General features: G+C 46.5%; 1 protein-coding gene across 6 annotated transcripts in view; it reads left to right on the top strand.

Annotated features, from left to right (window-relative positions):
• PLCE1 (phospholipase C epsilon 1) overlaps positions 1-26,241 on the top strand; it is a 3,624,599-nt gene that overhangs the window by 2,521,992 nt on the left and 1,076,366 nt on the right. The gene's annotated exons all lie outside the window — the stretch shown is intronic.

Genomic DNA, 26,241 nt, shown 5'->3' with positions numbered 1-26,241 from the left:
GTGGTTCCGCTCCCTGCTTTGCTGTGCTCATTGGAGTCCTAACAGTTGGTATAGATTGTACAGGTGTCCGTGGGGATCCCTGCTTAGCTACAGTACCCTAGAGCGGCATGTGGTACCCCATTTTGCCCTTTGTACTGATTGGCACCAGGTGTGTCGGTCTCACAATTCCACACATAAATTCCTCTGGGTTATCGTAATCCTGTGGTGTTTGTCCCCAGCAATATTTTCCATCATATTTTGTTTACAACAGTAGTCAATCCTGATTTTAATCTCCCGTAATTTATAGAACTCTGTACGTAATGAATTCCCGGATTTGGGGTCACCCTTATTGCCTACACCTGTGGTTTTACTATTTTTAGAATTACCTTCACCAACACGCATGTTGGAACTGCAGACAGGGTAATGACTTGAGGGCAGTGGTGAAACCTTTTTGAGAGATCTTGCTATGGGACTCACATCAAAGCCAGAAGTTTGGGGGCTGTGCAGCACCCAGCTGGTAGCGCCTCCAGGCGTCTCACGAATATGCTTATGTTATCAAAGGACGGTCTGCTTGGTTTGGTTGAAGAGTCCTTCCAAGGCCTTGGTACTGAGACAGGGGCTTAACTATATGAAAACATAAAATGCATGGTTTCATCTGAACAGTCTACAGGAAAGCTTTGTTTATGGCATTAGGTCTTTCCGTCTCTAACTCTTCGTGATATGCTGTAAAGCATTTTACTCTTGTGTCCCATCCCCTTTCCTCCATACTTATGGGAGTCTGTCCTATGGGGACGGGACTGGAACACTTTTGCACAACACAAAAGTGCATTTTCCCTTTAAGAAATGTAGGTTGGACGGTAGGCAGCAGAGCATGGGTGTGGCTAGCCCCATGGACTCCGCCTACCGGCAACACCCATCAGTTCTTTTTTCCACTCCAACGGGACTGGACGCTTTCACGGCACGTGTTTTTTTAAAACTGCACATTTGTTTTCCTTTGACTACTTTTACAATTATTCGCCTTCCAGCAACACCCCTTAAGTTTTATGACGGCTGTTACTGGCTTTTCCACCTGCACCTCGCGCAGCACGCATTTTGCGGCGGTGGATACCCACATGCATTGCTCAGAGTGTCTAGGCCCCAACCATCGGTGGGTGGCCTGTTCCTCTTGCTTCCTCCTTTCCCCCAGAACTCTTTGACTAAGACGTGCGCAGTATATAGAGGTGTTCCGTCTGTCTCTACCCAGCGAGACCAAGGAATTTGTATCGCCGCAGTCATTGAAGCAGGTAAGTAGTGCACCCCGCATAAGTGGGGGGGTACACTAGTCCTGTTGCGGTTAGCTCCTAGGCCGTCCCGGCTTCTACCAGTGTCCACTGTCATTTTGCTTTTACCGGTGCACGCACTGAGGTCCTGTCAAGGGCTGTAACCGGAGCCATCATCAAGGCCATTCAGGCTTCTTCCGGTGGTAACACTGAGGACCCTCTGAGGTCTATTACTGGGTATTCCGAACCTGAGGTGATGCCTCAGCATCATAAGCCTACCGGGGCCGAGGTCCCCAAGGGTCTTCGACCTTTCAAAGGTTCCTATGAGGGCTTAGCTACTACTGTACGCCCTGAGGGCCTCCCAGCGTCTAATGAAAACAAGAGCGCCACATTGAGCACAGCTCCCTATGTCTCTACATTGCCTCACATTACAATTTCTTCAGACATTAAGACCTGTGGGGCACTTTCACGACCTTCTGGTGTGGTGACACAGTTACAGGAACAACAGTCTTCCTTCAAAATGGCGGCTAGGGAGCACGTAAAACATCCTCTGCATTAGTATCTCCAGCTGCAGAGAATATTTCTGAAGTGTCTTTTCCAGATTCTGTGGTGACTTTGTTGCCTCATCAATTTCCACTCCTGCCAACAGTAAAAGAGAGCGAATCTGTAAGGGTTGAATGGTCTCCCATGACTACTTGGTCGACCACTTACCCGGTACCATTGCCTGCCCTCAGCTTGAAGGCTCCTACGCCAGTGAGACAACCAACTTGGTACCCAGCACCTGCATCTACAGCCACTTGGATACAAACAGCCTCTGCTTCTGCTGCTTAATCTGAGGATAGATTCTTTGAAAAATTGCAAAGGGTCATGCACTCAGACCCTATGAAGGCTTATTTCAAAATTTGATAAAGGAGGTTATTCCTCAACCCAACCCTACTCCATCTAAACCCTTTGCTCCAGCACAGGTTGTGCAAACTGGCTCGTTCTGTGACCCACTTTATAATACTCCTTTGTTGGACAAAGCTACTCGTGCTAGCACGGTCATTCCTCAATACACCTTTCCACTAGCTTCTGATACAGCTAAATCACTGCTTGCTCAAGCTCAGGTGGACACTGATGCTGATGATGATGATGAAAGTAAGGAGGAAATCTCCCCGTCTCTGAGAGCTTTCCATAAAAGAATGGTGTGGGCTAAGGACTTCCTCGGCTTTCCTCATCCTGGAAAATTAGAGGTGGAACCATTGTTTTATCGGGAGTTCTATCAGTGAACAAGTTTGACAAGATGGGAATTCCTTCACAAAAAGATGTGTTGGCTGAAGCCAAAAATCTTTGGACAACCCCTCACTTGGTGCCCTCTGTCAGCAAATAAATAGAGGCTAGATATAGAGACCTTTTTTCAGAGACACTCAGCCTATCAGCTACCCGACAGCCTCAGCCTTCACTGATTGCCTCTGCTACAATATTTGCGAAAACACTGCAGAATACATCTTTTGATGCACAGCGCTGAAATCCTCTTACTAAAGAGGATAAGCTGTTGCACACATACGGCAAAAAGGTTTATGCTAATGCTTTCCTTCATTTGAAACAAGCAAACTCGGATGCACTCCTGTCAGCCGCTAACCTTAAGTAATGGTTAGAAATTGCAGATTTTCAACAATATCTGTCTCAGGAAAGAGTGACAGCATTCAAGTCTGGTTAACGGAAGCCAAGTTGATTGCTCACCATATTGATACAGCTGCTACTGCTGTCAATATTGAGGTGGATCTTAGACGAACAGCGTGGACTAGAGCTATGCATTTTCACAAAGAGGTGAACATTTTGTTAGACCTTTCCTTCGAGGGCGGTCACTTATTTAATTCATCCAAGAATAAGGAATAAAATAAAAAGAAAACCTCTACACTAACGGCAAAGTCACTGACAGTGCTCACTAAGGTCCCTCGGAAGACTTTTTCAAGCCTCTGGACAAGCCTGATATGATTTTAAAAAACAAGAGCTTTGGCAGGTTTTGTGGCTACCACGAAAGGAAGGGCAGATAACCCGATAGATAGCCCAGTCCTGAAAGAAGAAAGCAGCAGAGAACTTCAAATTGGGGATTTTTTTCCCCCTCTAGCACTGCTTCCACAGACACTAACAACAATGAGCCCGGATCCACTCCTCCCCTGTAAGAGGCAGAATCTCAGACTTCCTGAGAGAGAGAGAGAGAGAGAGAGAGAGAGAGAGAGAGAGAGAGAGAGAGAGAGAGAGAGAGAGAGAGAGAGAGAGAGAAAAAAGAAAAAAAAATAAAAAGAAAAAAAAATGTTACAAAGAAAAACGCAGACGGGCCTGTGAACCGTATTGGATGTTTCCTCCCTAAATCTTTTTCACCCACTAGAAAATTTCAAGGTGGTCACGCCAGGTCATATCCGAAACGCACTCTACCACGGAGACTGGCTTTGCACAGTGGCTCTGAAGGACGCTTATCTCCATGTTCCCATTTATTCAGTGCACAAGAGATTTCAGAGGTTTTCTCTCAACCAGCATAATTATCAATACTGAGTCCTCCCATAAGGGCTCAATGCAGCCCCCAGAGTTTTTACAAAACTCAAGAGCTCTCTAGCAGCGCCTCTGATTCAAAATATAAAGTAGTCCATTGCACAGTAGTCCTCGGCTTGGTGGTTTCAGCACTTCCTAGGCCTTACGGTGGCATCCATATTAGCTCTCCCTTTGGCTCGTCTCAAGATGAGGAGAATACAGCTTCATCTAGCAGAGTCATGGGATCAAGAGAAAGATCCACAATCGAAAAGAATACAAATTCATACCCTTCTCTGGTGGACGGGCGACATGAATCTCTAACGAGGGGTGCCTTTTCAGGATGCTCCTCACAAGCATGCCATAACATTTGATTTGCCACTTACCGGTTGGGGAGCAACTCTGGGGAAAGTCCAGACTCATGCTCTGTCATCTCTTAAGAGACCCAATACCACATCTGTGTGCTAGCGATTTTCAAAGCACTCACGTCCTTCTTACCCCTCATAAAGAATTCAAGGGTTCATTTAAACGCAGATAGCATGGCAGCCATGTTTTATATAAACAAGCAAGGGGGAACGGGATCTTCATCTCTGTGTTGGCTGGCCATCCCGATTTGCGAATGGGCAGTGCAGCAGTGCCACATTTCTCTTCATGCTTGTTCACTTGGTGGGAGAACTCAACTTTGTTGCAGACAAGCTAAACTGCCTTTCCCACTGCAATCACGAATGGGAATGAAACAAAACAGTTTTCCAGGAGATTTTCATAGCCTGGATGTCATCCGTAAGGCAGCAACTTGGTCTTCGCGGTCTCCTTTTTGCCAACCCTGCTATATGGACACTTCAGCTAGGGCTGATGCAAGGTTTGGCCAGGGAGTACTAAAGAACCTGTTTTCCTAGATGATTGCCAACCTCCAAAAAGGATTAGCGCTATGTAATCTCCCATAAGTATGGGGAAAAGGGACATGACGTAAGAGTAAGAACAAGTTACTCACCGAAGTGACTGATGTACTCTTAGTCCACAGTCCCCTTCCCTCCATACGCCCCACCTGCCGTCCTGCATTAACGAAGCTGTTAGTCAGGTTTCCTGTCTAGCAGATGCAAGGACTGATGGGTGTTGCCGGTAGGAGGAGTCTGTGGGGCTAGCCACGCCCACGCTTGTTAGGCAGAATTATATGCAGTACCCTTTGGGAACACCACACAATTAGGACTACAAGTGACAGTACAAATTCACCTTTGGTACAAGCCTGTACTACACAGTAAAGTGGTAGCGATGGCTGAGCAGCCAGACTTATCTCAACAGTAAAGTGAGTAGCATCAATAGTTACACAAAGGACAGCAATTACTGATTCAAACAAACACTGACTCAAGGTTTCTGAGTAAAAGAATATACATTTATTTACACATCAGTTATTAAACATTTCACTATTATCAAGCAGTTGAAAAATCACGTTACTAATAAACTACACTGCACCCAATAGATTCTGGACAAGTTTGGCTCAAAATGAAATGTGAGCAAAATGGCACTGCAGCAATTTAAAAGGGAGGGAAAGACAAAGTTAGACAGAAATTGGGCGGCACCAACAAGTAAGTAAGCAAGGCAATCTAGAAAAAGGAACTACAGTGAAGAAATCAAATTAAAGGGGCCTGGCCCAAAGTCAATGGACCAAAGTCTTTGCAGAGGATCACACAGTTCAGAGTAGTTCGCGGTTAAGTCTTTGCCAAGAGTTCAGAACGAAGTTGGTCGGACGAAAAGTTACTTTAAAGAATGGAGAAGGACAAGCCCTTGGATTGGTGAACGATTTCACACACTTTCCCTCACGGCTGTACAAAACGAACAACCATGTTAGCACAGTACCTTTAAAGCAGAAGAATGCTGTAGCTGAGGCACACGTTCCTGGCAGGTCCTGCAGGGTCACAGTTCCTGAAGCGACTGTCGGACTGACAAGAAGGAGGAAGACTGGAGGGTCCTGCACTGCCCAGGGAAGAAACCAGCAGCGGAGCAAATCAACAAATAAAAGGTGTGCTCCTTAAAACGCAAGAAGGGTCAGTTCCTCCTGGCTATCCAGTTCACTGTGGCTCTGCACAGCAAATGCGACCAGAGAAGGGAGGCCTGGCGAGCAATTGAGCTGGTGGGTGAACTGGTTTTTCCCACCAGCTCAAGGGGAGAAGATTCCTTGCAGATCTTCCCTGTCGTCGAACTTTGAAGATTTAGACCCAAAGCAGGGCTTCACCGGGCAGTTCAGTCGTGATAGAGGTCCTCTTCTGCCAGCTTCTCTTTGGCTCTCTCGATCCAGTGGCGACTCTGCCTTTCCAGACCCAGAGACCTGCTTTATATGCAGTTTTCCCCCATTCACACAGCCTGGCTATCAATCACACAGCAGAGTGGCTGTCCCGCCGGGACAGTCACCACAGCCAATCATATTAGAGTGTGACATGGGTCTCCAAGGAGACCCTGTACAGGGAGTCCTAAATCCCTCCCTCACATCCTGTCCCCCTCAGACATACAGGCACCTAAGGATGGCTTCTGTGCAGAAGCCCACGAAAGGACGGCGAACAAAGGAACCAAACCTGGTTTGGCGAGAAGAGTAAAACACGAGAAAGACTTTTACAAAAAGAAATGGCGAATAAACTCAGCCGGAACCGTATAAAAACGTATATGGTCCAGCGGGTTTAAGTTCGAGGCTACCAAGATAGCCTAAAGCAATACCAGGGCTATTTAAGATAACCGCGGTAGGAAAAATAGGGTAGTTACCACTGCCACCAGCCAAGTCTTAATGAAAAGGGAACGAAACAATGTTCCAAGAGAAACAGACAACAAGGGGTAGTATCAACCTCTTCCAGAACTCTAAGGAAGATAGTTTGTACTGGCTCTGTGAGTTTTAAAAGAGACTAATAAAGTCAATGGCAACTTTACATGTTCTGAGAGACAGTAGTCAGTCTCAGAAAATGGAGTCGGAGTTGGGAAGTCTGAAAAAGACAACCCTGTGTCACTGCACTGAAGGTGCTGTGTAACATACAGTAGAAAGATGATGCCTATGGAGTAGGTGAGGCTCAACAGTCTATGAACACAAGAAAATGTTAAACACACATAGCAAAACACATGTAAGAGTGGGAAAAAAGGCTCACAATTTTACCAGGTGAAAAAAATAAATCCTAGAAATGCAGCAAAGCTGCTTAGGGACTCAGTAGGTAAGGGAAATTAGCCATTCTGGAGAATTCTCCCTAACAGTGCTCTGCTGCCTACTGTGCAACCTAAAGTCATTAAAGGGGAAATTTACTTTTGCAAAAGTGTTCCGTTCCGGTCCCGTCCCCATACGACAGACTCCCATAAGTGTGAATGAAAGGGGACTATGGACTAAGAGTACAGAAGTCAGTACAGTAAGTAGCGTGTTCTTTCTTGTTCATTCATTTTTGTCTGTTTGAAGGAATGCAATACTGCCGAATTTGCCAGAAACAACTTATTTTGTTTCATCCAAGTGTTGTTGTTCTTATTTATTTGTTTATTATTTCCAATAAGAAAATGATCAATTCTATAAGACAAGCGCATTTACAGTAAATTGGTTTCAGCAAAGGGAATCGAATATCCCATATAAGTCTATTTTGAAGGTATCATGAATGAGACACAGACAACGAGATAGAAGTTTGAAGTACAAACCTGTATTAACTAGTTATTCATGTGTTCATCGAAAACCAATCAAGAGTTTATAAAAAAACAAAAAAGATTTAACTAAAAAGAGGGTTGGGAAAATGCCTAACTTGCCCTAAGCTAAGGTGGGATTTCCTACCTAAATGAAACTAATGATAGGTTGTGTCAGGAAATTGAAAGCAAATGTCTGTCTGTGTCCAAAACCTATAATTTCGATCACATGTAACTGAATACAATATGTAGGGATGTCAGCATCAAATGAGAAGTGTTCCATATAATAGTTCAGAGCTTCTTCCAGCTCTTAAGTGGAAAGGGGTTTTCTGTTCCCCATGATTCAAAAAATTTACTTTACAACAAAGGTGATCCCTTCCCCTGGCTTTCAAGTCTTCCAATCTATCAAAACAACACAATTCCTCAGGATAATTAATATTCCAACATAGCACAGTTCCTTGGGATATCTCCCCAGCTCTCCGAGTTTGGTTACTTGTCACCATTTTCTAAAGTTCAGATTAGCAATCTCAGTTCACATAGGCTTTCTTTATTCAATCACTGTGTGGCTTTCCCTTAGGTGGGTGTATTCGGTCTAGGTGCAGTTGTCGGCACACATGGTCCACCCATTACAGGTCACGCAACCAACACACCTTACTTGGCTCTGTTTCACAGGTTTCTTGCCACAGTTTTACCTTCCCAATAAGGCTTGACTCACTATCCTTTTAACTGCCTTTGAAGCTTTATTATTATAGATGTTGTTGCCATTCACTTTACCAGTAGTTTTCACTTGCAAAACCAACATAGGCCTCTTTTTTTCTTTTTTTCTTTAAAAATGAAAGTTGTTTCTAGTTTGTACAAAAGTAAATAAATACATTGTCAAACTTTTACAACAAAATTACATCAAATAAAAATACATACGTATAACCAACAGTAAAATAGTAAGCAAACATTTCCGTTTTTCAATTTAAACAGCACACACCCAGAGATATAGTTTCAAATTTGCAACATAAATCCATTCGTTTTAGTGTGGCCCTTTTAGGTTGGTACGTTAAAACTAAAATAAGCATTCAAGTAATAATTCATTATATCATATATACACATTTGTGATGTTATTTGGTAGATTCAATCTTTTCATTTTCTCTACACTCTAACGGAAGCAACCTATGCAAGCGTTCACTTAACAGCATCTCAAGTGAGACTTAAGTTAGCACATTAGCGAGGAACGGGTCATGCCTTCGAGATCATAGCCAATTGTACTGAACCAATATTCATTTGGCACAATTCACATATGTTTTAGATCACCTAGGTATTTTTTTCTGTTAGCAGTTGTTCAATTTTAAATAACAATCATAATAGCGCCACTATAAATGACATGCTGTTACCAACTAGACATCTTTCCCAGAATGAAAGTCTAGCAACTTCAGATGCCTGTGGATAATAGATACCCAGCAATTTCAACCTTGTTTCTTCAAAATAAGAACAGCAAACCACAAGATGTTTTAACGTTTCTTGTTCCATAATATTGGTGCAGAATCAACAGTCTTATTGTCTATGGGCCTCATTACACGGATGGCGGTAAGGATTTACCGGTACCGGTAAAATACCGGTACCGGTAAATCCTTACTGCCTTACTACGAGGTCCCTTTGCGGGTTGGGGGATTTAACGCCTGCTTTTTGCAGGCGTTAAAAACCAACCCGCAAAGGGACCCATGGAGCTAATTACGGTACCGCAATTTGCGGTACCGTAATTAGCGCCTTCCCCGTTCCCATTATGCCCTATGGGGCAAAAATGGGAATGGGGAAGGGCAATGGCGGAAGGGGGAATTACCGCCCCGCCAACCTTGGAATGGGCGGTAATTCCCCTTTCCGCCAAGGCGGTGCCGGTATTTTACCGGCATGAACCATGGCGCTAATAGCGCCATGGTTCTCCGCCATCCGTGTAATGAGGCCCTATGTCTAAGGGACCTTTTTGCCATTTTGAGATTCGTTCCAAGGTTTTGAACTGAGTAAGCTTAAAACGCATGTAAATAGATGTTATTTTATTACAAAGACATAGTGTCAAGTAGGGTGCACGCAACTCTCTCTTTCTTGTGATTAATGCGTATTCCGCATATTATTTGTAACTTTTATTCAGTTCTAGGGTAACAGACCAATCCAGGTCATATAAATTGCGCTTAACTTTAGGCAAGCCTAACTATAGATCTTCAGACGAAGAGTTAATATCTTCTAAAATGTTATCCATTTGTTCTTTAAATGTCTCCATAGATGGCAAAGAGCCATCCATCAGAATAATATTTAAATCAGAAGAGAGTGAGTTGCGCGGTCGTGATAGAATTTTTGCATATCTTGCTAACTTTCGCCATGTCCACCTCACAGCCAAAGAAAGTATCCCCATTTCTTGGTGTAGTATTGAGTTAGGAACAGACATTGCCAAACCCAAGGTCCTCTTCCAAAGGATACCTTGAATCCTGTTTAGTATAACATCCACGTCCAAACCGATATCCAAGCCAAATAATAAAATTGGTTCTACCTTAAGTGTGTAAAATTCTAGAAGTGGAAGCATTGAACATTTAACATATTTCCTGAAGATGATCTTCATCAATGATGTTAGAGCTCTTGCTTTTGACATTAACAACAATTCCCAGGATTTCAGAGTATTTACCTCTGCTAGGTGATAACCAAGATAGCGAATATTGCTTGTGCGATCTATTTAACACCCGCAATATTCCAGGTATAGGATTTCATTTGTTTATTTTTATGAATTATAATGATTGGAGATTTCATGGGATTAGCCATCAGATTATGTTCCCTCACATATTCAAAAAATACATTCAGCTTATTTTGTAAACCGTATGGGGTTCTGTCGAAGAGCACAATATCGTCGGCAAAACATAACCAGTGTATTTTTAAACCGCCCAATTTTGCAGGGTACATTTTGGTCCCATCCCATATTCGATCCATATAACAAAGATATAAATTGAATAGGGTTGCTGCGAGGTTGCATCCCTGTTTGACCCCTGTCCTAGTATAGATTGGGGAGGTAAGTGCCCCAGCTTTGGTGACTCTTACCTGAAATGTAGTGTCAACGTGCAGCAGGGCAATCAACTGCACCAGACTTGGTGGAAAACCTACATTTAACATTTTTGACCATAGCACTTCTCTGATAATGGAATCAAAGGCGCTAGTTAAGTCTAGTGCTGCAATATAAATCGGGCCAGTCGTGTTCCTTCCATATTTGGCAACAATGTGCGCTATTATGATAGCGTTCAATGAGGTCCCCATATGTTTACGAAAGCCTATTTGGTATTTGTAAAAGATGTTTTGTTTTTCAATAGATTCTTGAATATGCTTTAGCAATAATATTGCAAAAACCTTCGCCGAAGAATCCATTAAGGCTATGGGCCGAAAGTTGGCTGGGTTATTTGGGTCCTCCTTTTTAAATATAGGGATGATTATTGCGTTACGCCATGATTTCGGTATGGTATTTGAAGACAAGATATTAGCAAATTTTGTATATAAGATGGCAGCCCAAAATGTAGGGTCATCTTTGAGAATACATGCCGGCAGACCATCCGGTCCTGCCGCCCTTGATGGTTTGAGACCCCCAATTGCCAGGGTTATTTCCTCTAATGAAAAAGACATCTTATCAACACTCAGAGCAAGGATTCCTGAATTAATTTGTTGAAAGTTATCCGGTAGCTTAAGCTTTTCAGCAATAAAGTATTGCCAGACCTCCGCTGAGATTGACGTTCCTAGGATCTGAGACTGTTCTTGTTACTTATCATTTAGTAAAGACCAAATACTACAAGTATTTCTCTTAATTATTAGGCCTATCATACGTTGATTTTCCATCAAATTATGGCTGTTACGGATTGATTTGATCATATTTCTGAATTTCAAACACATCATGGATTTCATTTTTTTATACTCGTTAGTTGAAAGTCCTAGTCGTATTAAGGCTCTCAAGGAACGATTTCTTTCTCGTTTATTCTTAGCAATCCTAAAGTTAAAGGCAATTATCTTTTTGTTGTCTTGGGGCAAAGTACTCTTTAGCATTGAGAGGATTTGTTTCCTTATTACCATTGAATTCCAGTCCTCTCTCTGATTCGCCTCCAACCCATTTAGGCTTTCCCCATTTTTGCGCCCAACGTCTCTCTCTGTAACAGGTAAGTCATATCTCTACATAACCTCTGATGCCATCTAACGGAGATATACATACGGTCCACTTCTATCAGCGTTATAATGGGATCAATGCAAAGCGGATCAATTTTATGTCATAGGATCATCTGAATAGGCGCATGGTCACTAAAAGGGGTATCCATTATAACAACCTTATTCGGTTTACCCAGTAAACTCGTTGAAACAAAAAAGTAGTCAATGTAAGAGGTTACATTACCTCCGGCCCAAGTAACATAATGCATGCCAGCTTTATATTCCATTTGTTGAATGTTCCAATGGTAGAAATAATCATTCAAATTTTGCCCCCTAACATGCGTATTAGCTCGCTTGTTACATTTCATAACCACACCTTTTTGGTCCAAGCAAACCTTATTGAAGAATAAATACACTTTCAGGGTTACTTAGCAGGGTGTCATGATGCCTACCCCCAGGCATCCGGACCAAGTCCACCAGCCCCGGCCAGGGGCTATCTGGGTTCAGTCCTGGCACCTTAGGCGCCAGGCTCATAGTAGGAATCAGTCCTGGCGCCTAATGCGCCAGGCTCATAGTCATTACTTACCTCAGGCAGACCATGCTGCAAAAGACTCCAATCCAACATGAAGCCTGAAAGGGACTATTTTTCTACAGGGACTATTTTTTACTCGGGTGTGGTTCTAGGGACTTCTTACCTGGGACTACTTTTGAGGCTATTTAAACCACACCCGACCAGCAACACACGCTTCACGTTATTCTACATCCAGCAGCGTAACACTCACCGTGCCTGCAGCCTGCATCCAGTCTTCTGCCACGCCCGCCTCGAATCCAGAGCTCCTAAAACAAAGAGGAAAGAAAGGGACAAGGTTAGAAAACAAACTTATTTCTATTCCACACCTGATTCTGGATCCATCTTGTCTCCGGATCTGTAAAGAACATCATTTCTGCACGCTCCGCACCTCCAGCTGCAGCGCAGCGCCATACTCACCAGTCTTCACAGCATCCTTCGGGTCGGCGCTGCCTCCATCATTTCTTCGTCGAACTTCGGCACCTAGGAGACAAAAGAAAACCACAAGGTGAGCTGAGGGAACCAACAAATATAATTCTTACCACCATAGACTTACCTGATTTACCACCGGAGGCATCCTTTTGTGACTCTCCATATTTTCACGTGCCGCATCTGTAAAGAGAGACAAAACAACATGTTTTCCTCGTGCAACATTTACCGGACAGCGCCGGGTAATACAGACTCTTATCTGAGCGCCACCAGCTGCCATAAGAGCATCTTTTCATGAGCCAGCTGCAAGACAAGAAAAGAAGGGGGGAACAAGAGTGAACATCGGACATATTGAACTCTATAAACTTAATACTTACTGGTCCTCACCAGGAACTTCAGAGTCCATACTCTCCGGAACTCTCCCGAGCCTTGAAATCAGTGAAGTAACTGGAATTGACGCGCCCCTGCAAATCCACACAGGATGGAGAGCTCATCTTTCAAGAATATAAGGTGAGATTGTTGTGAGGGCATTTCGGAATTGATTAGTTGGGGAGGACTTTGGGGGTGCCATCACTTGAATCCACAAGTAGCTAAATCCATCTCTCCACTTGCAGGAGAGTATTTCTACGGGTTAAGCAGACAAGATTAGGAGGGCAGATCCAGTCAGTCATTGCTGCACTACGCATCACGTGGGTGGAGACCGCAGCTGTCCGGGTCCGACCGATGCCCCTGTGGGAGCCAGGTGAGCGTAACAGAACGCAAAGCCTATCTACAAATCCCCACCCGGGCGTTATGGAAACCTCAGAAACCGACCAACTAGCCCTATTGTTAGGGGAACTTAGGGCAGAAGTGCACTCCGCGCGCCAAGAGACTAATGCCCTCAGGAGAGAACTGATTGTGTTAAAGGCGCGCACTGATGATCTTGCTAGACAATTACTGCAAAACCAAGCTGGGCAAACACCATTTCCTGGAATCAGGGGGAATCCAACTCCTGTTTCATCGAGCAATCCTGTGCAAGTGGTTCTACCAGGGAGCATCCCTTTAGCTCCACCTGAACGTTTTGCTGGGGACCCAAAAAACTTTGCCGTGTTTATGAACCAATGCCGCTTGCACTTTTTATGCAGACCTGGAGCTTTTCCGAACGACCAAACCAAAGTAGCCTTTGTGCTATCATATCTTAGTAGCAGCGCAGCGGATTGGTCAATTCCATTAGTTAACCAGGATGACCCTCTTCTTCGGGATTTTCAAGGTTTTCAATTGAGCATGGAAAGACTATTTGCCAGACATTCACAGGGACAGGCCCTGGATAACGAACTTTTATAATTACGACAAGGTAACCAGGATCTACTAACCTATATCGCCACTTTCAATAGGTTAGTGGTGGAAACCGGATAGCCAGAGGTAAAACGAATTACATTATTTCATTGTGGACTTCAGGGTGAACTCAAAGACGTTTAGGCCCAAGTTGTGAACACACCTCAGGATTGTGCAGAACATATACACTTAGTGGTCCAGTTAGACCACCGACTTCAGAATAGAAAGGCTGATCGAGCTAAGTTTGAGAATCGGGTATTGGTTAAACCCAATGTTACCCTCAAAGGAACAGATGTATCAGAACCGATGCAGATCTGGGCGGTCAAGGGACCCTTAACTCAAAAGGAAAGAGAAAGAAGATGGCAGATGCAATTGTGTCTGTACTGTGGGGCCTCAGGACATTTTCTACGGGATTGCCCTATAAAAACATCTAAAAAAGTAGTCGGAGTTGCTGATAAAAATCAAACAGAGCCTGATTCGGGAAACGACCACGCCAGACAAGCGTAGAGGTCCGCTTGCCGAGCTTGAAGAAGGATACTCAGACCTCGCACTTCATCATACCAATGGTCCTTATAGATCCAAGGCAGCCATCACGTATGCACGCAGTGAGGGCATACATTGATAGCGGGGCCATAGGAAACTATGTGGACCACGAGTTGGCTTCTAGGATGAATCTATCTCTCTGCAAAAAGACCACTTCGGATGTCATCACCACAGTCAACTGAAATTGCCTCTGGGCCTGTAACTCATTCCACCGCAGAGATGACACTATTGGGTCAGGATGGTCATCGAGAGACTGTTGTGTTTGATTTAATCAAAACCCCACAGTTCCAAATAATACTGGGGATACCTTGGTTGGAAACACATAATCCTTGTATTGATTGGCGAGAGAAGAGAATAACCTTCCCGGATTGTGCACATACTTGTTACCCAAAAAAACCCTTGAACCAAGGCCTGTCCACAGTCGCTACTCCATTCGTGCAGTTACCTCAGGAATATCAAGAATTCCAGGATGGGGGGGGGACATGGCTAACCGCGGGATGGAGTAGACGTGCATCTGCTCGGCTCCCACGGCCGCACTAACATCCTGATATAAAAAAGCCTGTTTTCAGGGGTAATAAGAGCTGGAAATACTCCGATACGATAGCGAACACCCTTGGGCATTCCTGGAGCGAAGATCGAAGAGAACCGCGGTCGGATTCCCCGGAGACGACCGTGTGAAGTTTCCTAGCGACAGCAGCTGGCCCGCTTTCAAAATGGCTGCGGGTGCATGCAGCTGAGCGCCCTGCGCACACCCAGTGAGGCCGTGCTGAGACGGTGGCCGAACCGCAACGGACTGATCGATCACAGCGGGAGAAAGGTGCGGACCCGGGAAGGCCCCGACTGGCCGACACGCTCCCTGCAGGACAGCACAGACAAGAAGGTAGCGGGAGAGCCTGCCGAAGAGTGGAGCCTAGGCCTCCCGCGCCGGCTCCCGCACCCTCGGGGGACTGGCCAGAGCACCATCACTGGCCGGGAAGTCAAGAAGGCCTGCAAGGGGAGAGAAGACCGTACACCCCGGTGAGCCCTGCCCTCCGAGCGGGGCGGCCCTGTGAGGCGACACCAGTATCATACGCGTGGACCCGTGGGCCGGTGTGTGAGCGAAGAGCACGCCATGCCCCGAGAGGCACGCTACTGCCGGGCGACGGGCGGTTCCGTCAGCCCTGGAGGGTGGACATATCCCCGGAGCACAGCAGCTACGAAGGGTGCGACCTGCCGACAAGGTAAAAGAGACTAGGGGCACACCTGGCAGCGTGGGGCTCGGGCGAGGCTGACCACATCGGCCCATATAGCGTACACGGTGGACCGGGCGCTATGGGGAAAGACAGGCCGAGGAAGCTTCACGCCCAAAGCAAAATGGATCAATACACCATTCCTCCTCCCCAACCCACTGAACTCTCAGACGACATGGAGACGGACCAAGGAATATCGCTCAAAGACATCATGGCCGCCATTACCGACTCCCGCACGTCCATGGAGCAGAAAATGGATGGAATTAGCATGGATGTCTCCCTCCTCAGGCACGACCTCCAAAAACTGACGGCACGCACCGGGAAAGCCAAGCAGCACATTTGTAATACGGAGGACAGAATGAACACCGTGCAACAACAACTTCATAACACAATGTCCAAACTGAAGGTGCTGGAAGACAGAATTGAAGAGGGAGAGGGCAGGTCCAGGCGCAATAATGTACGCATGCTGGGTATACCCGAAAAGGCAGAGGGCCCCTGCATGGAACTCTTTCTAGAACAATGGCTCTCTGACCTATACGAGCCCGATGCCTTTTCCAAGTTCTTTTCCATAGAAACGCCACATAGGGTGCCCACAGGCAGGCCACCGCCTGGAGCCCCTCCAAGAACTGTGATAGCACGATTCTTAAATTGCAGAGACCGAGACGCCCTGCTACAACATGCGCGCGCCAAAGGAGCGGTCACGTTCAATGGCTCCAAAATCGCCTTTTTCCTGGATTACACGAGGGAAGTGCAAAGGGCAAGGCAATCCTTTGACTCCCTGAAACGACTGCTACACACGATGGGCGTGAAATACGGCCTGCTCTTCCCTGCACAACTCAAGATTTACCATAATGGCACAACAGTCCATTTTAGTGACCCTAAAGAGGCTTGGTGTTGGGCCGAGCAAAACATAGAGGGAGACTGGTCCGCCCCCGCGAAAATAGATGGAGAAACCGAAGACCTCCGCCAGACCAGCGGCGAGAACCCCACCGACCACCACCGCAGGACCCACCGGAAGACCTAGGGGGGTGATAACCCCCTCAACAATCCTGTGTCCATACGGAGATACGCAAGTCAGACCATAGATCTTCTGACAGTACACGCACACACACAATGAAAGGCAGCACACATCCACCTGTAGCGGCCGCGGTACGCCCTAGGCGCTACGATAGGAAAAGAGGCCCCCCCCTCCCCTGAGAGCGCAACAAATCCCAGGTGTAGTTTACGCGTGGATTGCCCTGGGGGATCATCTTTAGAGGAGTACTACTTCCTCCCCGGGCTTTCCTTAGAGGGGGACCACTTTTGTTTGATATTAAGTTCGGTGCATGTTAGGTGTCCAGTTGACACCATAGAGTTTTTGTTTGGGCGACCGATGCTTCTAGTTGGGAGGAGTATGGGGTGCGGGGGGGTTTGGGTTTGTTAAGCACAGCTTCATCAGGGACCTATCAAGCTAATGGAGGATCATGGCCAGGAAGGTCACCAGTACACCACTGGCATGCTTCCAACAGGCGCATAACGCTGCCGGTGACAAGCAGGGCGGCCACCGACACACACTCACATGGCAGAGTATCGTAATAAGGTTGACACTCTCAGAACACTGAGGCTCATGTCGTGGAACGTCAACGGCCTAGCCAATGCAATCAAGCGACGCCTGGTGCGCCAATTTTTGAACAGACAGGGGGCTGACATAGTGTTCCTGCCCGAGACACATCTTGCAGGCACATAATGCACCCTATTTAAGCGTACAAATTATAAGCTGATATTTCACTCAGGCTTCACGATGGGCTCAAGAGGCGTTATGATCCTGATACACAAAAACCTGCCCCTCCACCTCTAGAACGTGACCCATGATACAGGAGGCAGATACATATATGTGACGGGCGATCTATGGGGGCAGTCCATTGCACTGATAGCCATCTATGCACCACCGACCCTTCTAGAATCACTGCTCACTGACATTACCCCGTTAATTGCAAATGACACCTCTGACTGCTTGATACTTCGCGGTGACTTCAATGAAGTCATGAATGTCACCCTGGATAGATCCCATATACGAAATAGGAACACCAAAGTCCCCAGTAGGCTTGCTACGTTCGCCAACGCACTCGGCCTGTGCGATGTGTGGAGGAAACTGCACCCAGATGCTAAAGCGTACTCTTTCCACTCAGGGGCCCATGCCTCACTCTCTAGACTGGACTACTTCTTCACTCCCGCAACTGACCTACACAGGGCACAGGAAATAAACATACTACCTAGAGGCATCTCTGACCACTCTCCACTAGAAATGCTACTTATAACGTCCCGAACGGTCCCACCGCCATGTTGGCGCCTGAACAGTAACTATCTGGGAGACCCAGAGCTGATAGATAAACTACAGGAGACCACCACCTCATACTTTGAGTTAAACACACAGACTGCAACGAACCCTGAAATGCTATGGAAAGCCTATAAAACAGTGCTGAGGGCCGAACTAATATCCTGGACGGCGGCCCAAAAAAGGCTGCACATGAGTAAGATCCTTGAAGCAGAGCTCCAAGTCAAACAGGCAGAGGAGAGGCACGTAGACGAAAATACGCCGGCCTCTAACCGGACGTTGCTACTAGCACAAAAAAGACTGCAAAGTATAGCGATGGACAATGCGCGCCAAGCGCACATTGCAATGAGAGCTAGGGTCTATGAAACCGGTGACAAGGCGGGTAAAATGCTGGCATGGCTGGAAAGGAAGGAGCAGGGACGTAGCCATGTCCGGAGACTTGACGCGGACGGTTCGAACGCAAGGGTGACGGACCAGGAAATAACCCAGGGCTTTGCGGAATACTACGCAGAGCTATACAGTGAATCCACAACCCCGATCGACGCCACGATTATGGATCGAATTGAAACCCTACCCTGAATGAGGCGCGAAGGCAACGACTGGAGCGGGAGATCACGGAGGATGAGATCCTAGCCGCCATTTTTGGGCTCCAGACCGGTAAGACTCCTGGTCCAAATGGCTTCCCAGTAGAGCTATGGCGAAGGATGGGCACTAACGTGATAGCCCCCCAGCTCCTGCAAATGTACCTCCATGCTCGTGAAAAGGGTATTCTCCCCCCAGATCTCCGAGAAGCAACAATTGTAGTGATCCCTAAGCCGGACAAGCCCCCAGACAGATGTAGCTCGTACAGGCCCATCTCACTCATCAACTCTGAAACTAAAATGTAGACCATCTACAAGAGGTAATTCCCTCCTTGATCCACCCGGACCAGTGCGGTTTCATGCCACAGAGATCAACTCGCATGAACCTCTGCAGACTATTTGCGGCTTTGGGAAGAGCCGGCAGCATACAGGGACCACTGGCCTTGTTGGCAATTGACTTTGAAAAAGCCTTCGATTCGGTGAGATGGGAGGCTGTCTGGACCATTATGCGCCGCATGGGCTTTGGCGAGAACTTCATGAGTTGGGTGAAGCTACTATACGAATCCCTGGTTGCTAGGACCAGGGTCAATGGTTGGCGATCAAAACTCTTTGGTCTGAGAAGGGTTAAAAGGCAGGGCTGCCCACTACCCGCCATGATCTTTTGCTATTGCAATCGAACCCCTGGCGATCCTGTTACGAAACAACCCAACATGGGAGGGTTTCCGATGGTCCGATACCTGGGAAGACAGAATATCCCTTTACGCAGATGACCTACTTATCTACCTGAAGGACCCAAATACCTCCTGCCGCAGAGTCGTGCTGCTGCTGGGCCAATATGAGGCATTCTGTGGACTACGTGTGAACTGGTCCAAGTCCATCCTTTTTCCTATAGGGAACACTCCATCGTCGTGTCTAGCGACCGGCCCCTATCAAATCGAGAAGGAACAATTCAAATACCTGGGGATACACATTACAATGCACCTTACTGAATATACTACCCTGAACATGTCTCCCTTGATGGCAAAATTTGCAGACGACATGCGCCACTGGATCTCCTTGCCGCTGACACTGATGGGTAGGGCAGCATTGTTTAAAATGATCGCCCTCCCGAAATTTCTATACATCCTGCAAAATGCGCCATTACATATCGACCACCGGGACTTCCACAAAATCGATTGCACCCTCCGGAAACTGCTTTGGAAAGGTGGCCATCCGAGAATTGCTCTTGCGACCCTTCAGAGGTCTGTTTGGGAGGGGGGGATTGGGCTGCCCAGGATGCAATCATACTACTGGGCCAGTCAGATGGAGGTAGTAAACGACATGCTTCACGGTGACAGGAGTCTCCCGCATATCAAGGGCTTCCATTGCAACACTACAATCAAGCCAATAGAGCACCTCTACAGAGACTTGGACCGCCCGCCGAAATCTGACATGGCATCCCACATAACGAGAATTTGGAAGGAAGCGCTTTGATTCTTGGGCTGGGCGGGAAAACAACACTGGCCCAGCCGTTGTGGAACAATTACAACCTCCCCGAAGTACGGAAACTGCCGAAATGGCCCGAATGGACCCAGCGTGGAATCTCCACCGTCGGAGATGTGGTACAGGAAGACAACCTGGCAACGTTCGAAATGATTCAAGAAAGGTTCTCCCTGCCGGACACGGAAAGGTTCCACCACATGCAGCTAAATCATGCCTGGACAGCCCACCGACGGACCATACAAGATCTGCCCGAAAGCTCCCCGCTTGAACGAAACATTGTTCTGGATCGGGTAGAGCGGAAGGTCACCTCCACCATGTACACTGTAATAACCTCCTTTGCAACATCAGAGCTATCCGACCTGAAAACAAAATGGGAGCGAGATGTGGGCCCCCTCCTTCCGGAAGACTGGACGGAGGCCCTGATGTACCCGTGTGAAACCACCATCTCTTCGAGACTCCGACTCGTCCAGCTGAAGATCCTGCACCGCACCTACTACCCGAGAGTGGCACTATTCCGATGGGGCAGGGCCGTGGACACAAAGTGCCTACGCTGTAAGCGAGAGGAAGGTACCTTTTTTCATATTCTGTGGGAGTGTAGCAGTATTCAGTTGCTCTGGCAGAAATGCTGCGATAAACTGTCTAACGTTCTGGGAAATAGGTGCCGGAAACAATTGCTTCTGGGGGTCCCCGGGGAAACTGACTTATCTCGATATGAGAAACTGCTGTGGTCAACCGCGTTCGCAGTCCTGAGGCGGAACATTGCACAACTGTGGGGTTCGGAGCGCACACCCAGCTATGACCAGTGGGTCACGGACGTGAACATATGTGCGGTAATGGAGCACCGGGTGTACAAAGCAAGAGGGTGCCCCTATAAAGCAGGGAAAATATGGAGAAGATGGGAGGAGGACAGCTGAAGGCCTGAGGCCGACCCTGTATCCACTGTGACTGTGTGAGACCCATTGAAAGGGAAATACTAACTCTGTTAAGACCGCCCTGCGCCATGAATCATCCTATGTAAAAATTGATGGTCTGTTGGACCAAGGTCCCTGAAGCTGAGTTTGTAACGGTTAATGTTGTTTCTTTTGATTACATTGCTCTCTCCCCACCACACCCCTGCCTTGGCACATCCCCCACTTCTCTCTCCCCCTTGCCCCCTTCCTCTGCCCCCTTCCGCCCTCCCATGCCCCCTCCCTGGAATGTTGAGAGATGTTTGTAATGATGTTTAACCTTGAAAACTAATAAAATCTTTGATAAAAAAAAGAATTCCAGGATATTTTCCAAAAGGAACAGGCAAACACCCTACCACCTCACAGATCATACGATTGTCAAATCGATCTCATACCCGGTGCACAACCTCCATGTAGTAGGATCTGCGCCCTTACGGAACCCAAAAACCTTAACCTACGATAATACTTGGACCAATACCTTGCTAATGGCTTCATTCGTCCATCCAAGTCCCCTGCATCTTCAGCTTTGTTCTTCGTGCCTAAAAAGGAAGGTGACCTCAGAACGTGCATAGACTACCGCGCATTAAATCAGATCACGGTTAAGAACCGATACCCATTGCCTCAGATCCCCAAAATTACTAGACCAAGTAAAGTACGCTTGCATCTACACTAAATTAGATCTCCGAGGGGCATATCATCTGGTACGCGTAAAGAAAAGCGACGAATGGAAGACTGCTTTTCGCACTAAGTACGGGTTATACGAATACCAGGTGATGCCCTTCGGGTTGTGCAGCCTTCCAGTATTTTATGAACGATGTCCTTCGTGAACTCATTAACGTCTGTGTTTTTGTATACATAGACGATATTCTAGTGTACTCCTCTTCAGAATCAGACCATGTGAAGCACGTTTGTGCAGTCCTTGAGAAACTACGCCAGCACAAGTTATATGCAAAATTGGAAAAATGCGTTTTTCATGCGACGGAAGTTTAATTTTTTGGATTTATCCTGACTCCAAAAGGAGTTCGAATGGACTCTCGAAAGGTGGACGCAATCCTCAAGTGGCCATCACCCAGTTCAGTTAAAGGGGTACAAAGCATGCTCGGATTTGCTCATTTCTACCGCAGATTCATTCCGGATTCCTCACATGTTGTACACCCTATCACAGCACTTTTGCAAAAAAACAAACGCTTCCTGTGGACCGAAGAAGTGAAAAGGCCTTCCAAGAGCTGAAAGCGAAATTCACGTCTGCACCTGTCTTAAAGCATCCACGCCCCGAACTTCCATACATAGTTGAAACTGATGCATCCAGTTTAGCCATGGGAGCTGTCCTGTCGCAGAAGGATCCTGAAACCGATCAACTTCACCCAGCAGCATTTTGGTCCAGAAAGTTCTCGGCACCCGAGTTAAACTATGCGGTTACCGATAAAGAATTATTAGCCATCAAATCCGCCTTCAAGGCTTGGCGGCATTATCTTCTCGGTGCCAGGCATACCATTACGTTAATCACCGATCACCGGAACTTGCAGTACTTAAAAACAGCCAAGGCCCAATCGTCGCGTCAACTTCGATGGGCATTGTTCTTTGCCGAGTTCGATTTCGTGATCACTTATCGACCAGGTTGTAAAAATGGCAAGGCAGATGCCTTATCCCGAATAGGGATGGGAGAAGCATATGCGAACCCGGAACCGGTGCCTATAATTTCAGAACAAAGAATTCTTGGCATAAACACTCTACAGACACTAAAGGATATTCAAGTAAAGATCCAACAGCTCTTCGATCCAACAGCCCTGCAGGACTGGGTGAAAAAAGGCCCGGACTACTCAGTCATCAATGACCTACCTTATTATCAAGGGCGACTATTTCTACCACAAGGAACTACAAGAACTAGTCATCTCCAATTATCATGACACCCTGATGGAAGGACACCCAGGTATCGCAAAAACTGAAGCTAAAATTAAGAGACAATTGTGGTGGCCCACCTGGTGAAAAGACATAAAGTCATTTGTAATGTCTTGTGGCATTTGCGCCCAAAACAAAAGTCAGAAGAAAAAACCAGCTGGCCTCTTACAACCTTTGGATATTCCACCAACACCATGTCACACCTTATTGTTAGACTTTATTACAGATCTACCTCCATGTAATGGATTTAACACCATTACGTTATTGTGGATTTTTTTTCCAAGATGGCCCACTTTATTCCTCTAAAGGGATTACCTTCTGCTTCAATTCTGGCCAAGGAGTTCCTCGAAAACATTGTTCGAATACACGTATTTCCTTCCGTATTGGTCTCTGACCGAGGTAGTCAATTCATTTCACATTTTTGGAAGAAATGTTGTCAACTGGCGCAAATCGATGTGAGGTTATCAACCACTCACCATCCCAGACCGATGGTCAGACGGAGAGGATCAACCAGATCCTTGAACAGTACCTACGTTGCATGCTACACCACACCGAAAGTAATTGGAAAGATATTTTATGGATTTCCGAGTATGCATACAATAACTCTGTACATTCAGGAACCGGACAAAGCCCCTTTTATACCATATATGGACATCACCCTCGAACCTCAGAACTAGATTCGCCTCAGCATTTAGAAATGCCTGCAGTTAGTCATTTGCATTCTACTATTACACAAGCCTTTAAAGAGGCAACAGAACATTTGAAACAAGCAAAAGAGAAATATAAGAAAAATGCTGATCAACATAAAAGTGAAACTCCACAATACCAGATTGGGGATCAAGTTTGGCTGGCTACAAAACACATACCTCTGAAGGGAACTCGGACTTTTAACCCTAGATATTTGGGACCTTACACTATTAAGGCCATTATCAACCCGGTAGCCGTCAAATTGGAATTACCCTCTATACGCATTCATCCTGTCTTTCATGTTTCACTTTTAAAACCAGTTCAACCAGGAACAAGATTAACCAAAGCACCCGACCCCATCTTGATAGATCGAGAACCTGAATTCGAGGTAAAAAATATCCTGGACTCCAAGATGGTTAAATCAAAACTTTTTTATTTAATCTATTGGAAGGGCTACGGACCACAAGAAAGGTCATGGGAACCTAGTGACCACGTCCACGCACCTCGGTTGGTGAAAAGATTCCATCGGAACTTCCCAGACAAACCAGGGCCCATGGGAAGAACAACTTTAGGAGGGGCCTTGGGGGGGAGTGCTGTCATGATGCCTACCCCCAGGCATCCGGACCAAGTCCATCAGCCCCGGGAGCAGGCATCTAGACATTTAGTAAAACCTCAGCAGCCCCGGCTAGGGGCTATCTGGGTTCAGTCCTGGCACCTTAGGCGCCAGGCTCATAGTAGGAATCAGTCCTGGAGCCTAAGGCGCCAGGCTCATAGTCATTACTTACCTCAGGCAGACCATGCTGCAAATGACTCCAATCCAACATGACGCCTGAAAGGGACTATTTTTCTACAGCGACTATTTTTTTACTGGGGTGTGGTTCTAGTGACTTCTTACCTGGGACTACTTTTGAGGCTATTTAAACCACACCCGACCAGCAACACACGCTTTGCGTTATTCTGCATCCAGCAGCGTAAGACTCACCGTGCCTGCAGCCTGCATCCAGTCTTCTGCCACGCCCGCCTCGAATCCGGAGCTCCTAAAACAAAGAGGAAAGAAAGGGACAAGGTTAGAAAACAAACTTATTTCTATTCCACACCTGATTCTGGATCCATCTTGTCTCCGGACCTGTAAAGAACATCATTTCTGCACGTGCCGCACCTCCAGCTGCAGCGCCGCGCCATACTCGCCAGTCTTCACAGCATCCTTCGGATCGGCGCTGCCTCCATCGTTTCTTCGCCGAACTTCGGCACCTAGGAGACATAAGAAAACCACAAGGTGAGCCGAGGGAACCAACAAATATAATTCTTACCACCATAGACTTACATGATTTACCACTGGAGGCATCCTTTTGTGACTCTCCATATTTTCATGTGCCGCATCTGTAAAGAGAGACAAAAAAACATGTTTTCCTCGTGCAACATTTACCAGACAGCGCAGGGTAATACAGACTCTTACCTGAGTGCCACCAGCTGCCACAAGAGCATCTTTTCACGAGCCAGCTGCAAGACAAGAAAGGAAGGTGGGAACAAGCGTGAACATCGGACATATTGAACTCTATGAACTTAATACTTACTGGTCCTCACCAGGAACCTCGGAGTCAATACTCTCCGGAACTCTCCCGAGTCTTCAAACCAGTGAAGTAACTGGAATCGACGCGCCCCTGCAAATCCACGCAGGATGGAGAGCTATAAGGTGAGATTGCTGTGAGGGCATTTCGGAGGTGATTAGTTGGGGAGGACTGTGGGGGTGCCATCACTTGAATCCACAAGTGGCTAAATCCATCTCTCCACTTGCAGGAGAGTATTTCTACGGGTTAAGCAGACAAGATTAGGAGTGCTGATCCAGTCAGTCATCGCTGAACTACGCATCACGTGGGTGGAGACCGCAGCTGTCTGGGTCCGACCGACGCCCCTGTGGGAGCCAGGTGAGCGTAACACAGGGTTTCTTCAAATACCTCATCCAATAGATCAAAGAACATGTTAAGAGTGGACATTGCTGGATTAAAGTATACGTTTACCAGTATATAAGAAAAAGACATCAAGCTATCAGGCTTGTATTCAACTATTAGAAGACGATTTGTTGCTCGAACCATGTGAGCCTCATGGTTGTGGGCGTTACTAATCAAAATAGCGAGCCCTCCCGCTGGGCAACCGGCGGTTCCCTGCACCACAGGAATACAAAAACTTGAGTAACCCTCCACAACCACATCGGTCACACACATGGTTTCCTGCAGTAGATATATTCCATTACTTCTTGATAGTTCAGTAACAATAAACCAAGTTTTAAAAATATTGATCCCACAGCAATTCCATGATATCAAAGGGCAGTCCCTCTGGCTAGGGCTGCTTGTTTTTAGATTGCAATTCTAGGATGGAAGTCATCAATGGTGCCAGCCACGTAAGATTGGAGGCTGCCCTCACTAAGGCTGAAATCTGATTAATACATTTTGCAGTCTGCATTAGCATTGGTCGATTTCTCGGATCAGTTGATGGGTGCACCTCAGGATGCTGTATTGGTTCGTCCACAAATTGATCTGCTTCCTCAAGGGACCGAAATAGGTCTAATGTGAGTCCCCTTAATTTAAAATCCTCCCGATGATCCCAAAGCAATTTTAGTATGAACGATTGGGGTGCACATATCATACGTAAATTGTTATGATTAGCTAGTCTTATCCAGTCAATATCATCTGAGTGGAGTGTCCTCAGCTGTGGGC

This window comes from Ambystoma mexicanum, chromosome 8, assembly GCF_040938575.1.
Source record: "Ambystoma mexicanum isolate Mex_15411 chromosome 8, UKY_AmexF1_1, whole genome shotgun sequence".
NCBI classification, from domain to species: Eukaryota; Metazoa; Chordata; class Amphibia; order Caudata; family Ambystomatidae; genus Ambystoma; species Ambystoma mexicanum.
The sequence above is the reverse complement of the archived record's forward strand: the minus strand, read 5'-3'. Positions and strand labels throughout refer to the sequence as shown.